This window comes from Lepidothrix coronata, unplaced genomic scaffold (assembly GCF_001604755.1).
Source record: "Lepidothrix coronata isolate B3197 unplaced genomic scaffold, Lepidothrix_coronata-1.0 Scaffold73, whole genome shotgun sequence".
Taxonomy (NCBI): domain Eukaryota; kingdom Metazoa; phylum Chordata; class Aves; order Passeriformes; family Pipridae; genus Lepidothrix; species Lepidothrix coronata.
Window position 1 is genome coordinate 853,158 of NW_016690253.1, and position 2,912 is coordinate 856,069.

Sequence of the window (2,912 nt, forward strand, 5' to 3'; positions counted from 1 at the left end):
CTCAATGTTAAAAAGAACAATAATTTTATTTTCTGTTTTCCTATCAAAATAGCACCTCAGGTTTGCTGCTAAAAAATTTAAAAGATAGACGCCAGTTTTCTGTTTTAGGAAGAGTCTGACTGTACTGCTAACTACTCAGATTAACATCTGTGTCCTGAATTATGACTGTATTATTTCTTTGCAGGGTTTCCCAAAGCTCCTTCCAAGGGATAGCTGGGTACAGAGACACCTCTATGTCTCTATATGCTTCCAGAGGGGCCCACAGCTACAGCTTGAAAGGTGGGCAACCTTCTACATCCAAGCCTGTCTCCTTCCTTACCAATCCTGCCTCCTGGCCACTGTGTCAGCCTTTGTGTCGTTGGAAGAAGATGGACAGCAAAAAAAGGTTGTATTCACCAGTGGATCAGATTTCAGATGCTGTGTAGATAAATAAGTCCTGCCATGATGATCCAGAAGAATAGTTTCTTGGGATAGCTACCAGGTGACTCCTTCACTACACAGTGAAGCTTGAGGAAGACATGAGCAAGACAGTTTCTCCCAGTAGCAGAGGATCAGACTTCATGAATGAGGAATTTCCATGTTTCTGTGAAAACTGACCACTCATCCGTAATTTAATAACATAAAACACATAAACATATGAAACTCTTCCATGTATATTTGCCAGTAATATGGGACTCACCTTTCTCAAAAGGGCAAGAAGATCTTTGCTCATGAGCCTGCAGGGCTCACTGACAGAGCTTTACACTACGGTAGGACAGGGGCAGTGGTTTTAAAGGAAAAGAGGCTTGATTTAGATCAGATATATGGAAGAAGTGTTTTACAATAAGGGGAGTAAAACACCAATACAGGTTGCCCAGAATGGTGGTGGATGCCCCACCCCTGGAAACATTCAAGTCAGGTTGGATGGGGGGCTCTGAGCAACCTGATCTAGGTGAAGATTTCTCTGTTCAGTGCAGGGGACTTGGTCCAGAAGACCTCTAAAGGTACCTTCCAACACCAAGTGTACTATGATTCTATGAAAGTTTCCAGATATATTCTTTAGTCTCTTTTTTGTCTTTTAAATAATTTCCTTTCCTTTTCTTTAATTTTTCCTGCTATATTTCACTTTCCTCGTTACTATGCACTTGCTCACAAGTAGCAGTTGCTCTGCATTAGAGCTGATTAAAAGCATAAAGAAATGTATTGAAGAAAGAAGTTACTATAGTCACTCCTGAAATGTTTGCACAGCCATTTCATGCTTTCAGAAAGTTCAAAATAGTGGGAAAAAGCACAAATGGAAAAAAGTTAGGAAGAACTGAAGAGATTCTTCCTGACAGTCAGTAAAAACATACATTTCCAAATATTTCTGCATTACATTTTCAACTCCCATTTTCCCCCCAAGTCTCAAATGCCCACCTCTCAGACCAAGGTAGTTTCTCTTGTTTCGATTCACTTTTCCACGGTGCAGACTGCTTGGCTTTTTAAGTCTGGAGAATTCTTCTACCTACAAACAAAAATCAATGCATATCCTCCTTAGAGCAGATAAGGGCCTCAACGGTCCTTCATCAGTCTTCTGATGATGTTCATTATTTTAGGTGCCTGGCCTGTGATTCTGAATAGGGCAGAACAGATGAGATGTCTTTCTCTAGACACATTCCTCATCAGCCTTTTTGAACTCCCATCGAAGAGTTGCTGTTTATTCTCTCCTCACACCCACTCAGCCTCGCTGCGCCTCAGCAGCTGCCGTAAAATTCTCCCCCTGATGCTGATGCATAACTCACATCTGCATTAATCAGAGCATAGATGGAGAAGCAGTGAGAGGGAAAATATACCCTCGTGAATTTGGAAGCTCTGAGAGCATCTAAGAATATGTGTTATCCTTTCCTTGAGTGTACTATTAAAAATAAAATAAAGCATCTCAAACGCACAGGATTAAGTTCAAGATGCACAGACATCTGAACTAAGGAGGGTTCAATTTTTCCTTGTTTCTCTGGTGTTGTTCAAGTCTTTTGAAAAACAAGCAAACAATAAACAACTGCAAGGCACTCTGGAGAATATTTCAGCCCAGCTGTGCTAAAGTAAAATGTTAAATACTGCATACAATGACACTGAAACTTTGCTCAAATTGTCATAAGTCTCGCTTGTCACAAGCATTTACATTAGCTGCTGAACACTGAACTGACTCCACAACATGTCTAAGCAAATTACAAAGCAAATAAGGAGAAAAAAAAGAAAATAAAATTACTTTTCTTCCATAAATTGCTGTTATATACTACAGAGGTCATAAGAAAAAAGTGCCAAAGAAACGACAGTACATATTTTCTCGGTTTTGAGAAAAAGCTATCAGGAGGGGAAAATAAAGAAAACAAACAGAAAAAGATGCATTAAAAAATAAAAATATTAGGCTGAGAAAATTAGACAAATTGAGCCACCATCACAGAGCAGATAAGCTTATCATGTTTTAAAGAGAGAGTTATATTTTCAGTAGCAGATATACTAATATCTTTCTCACAGACATTTATTCAGTGATTTGAGGCTCAGCAGAAAAGAAACTCCTAATTTTCCACAGGCAAAGATATTCAGTAGCTTGTCCCTGGATGCCCAGGGAATATGAACCCAAGTCTTCCCCTCTCCATGCACCTCATAGTCAATGTTATTATTATAAGAAACAATATTATAAAAATGCAAGTTCACAGCATCCAGTTATGTCAGTTAGTCTCTGAAAATAAAATACTAAAAAAAAAAAAAAACAGAGAGAGAAGAAGGAAAAAAAAGAAAATTTGAACAGAAATATGAGAAATATATTCTGGAAAACCACCGACAGTTTGGTTTATTGAAGTTCAGAAAGGACAAAAGATGAGAACGGGAAGAAAAAGGGAACTCAATTCATCACATCACAGGCAAACGACCTACTGTAATAAAGTTATATCTGT

General features: G+C 38.5%; 1 long non-coding RNA gene across 2 annotated transcripts in view; it reads left to right on the top strand.

The window, feature by feature from the left end:
- Positions 1–2,670, top strand: part of LOC108499452 — a 70,602-nt gene extending 67,932 nt beyond the window's left edge. For both annotated transcript variants that reach the window (XR_001875537.1, XR_001875538.1), the window contains one exon: positions 185–2,670. This is a non-coding gene — a long non-coding RNA (uncharacterized LOC108499452). The remainder of the gene's footprint in view (positions 1–184) is intronic.
- Positions 2,671–2,912: the final 242 nt, after the last annotated feature.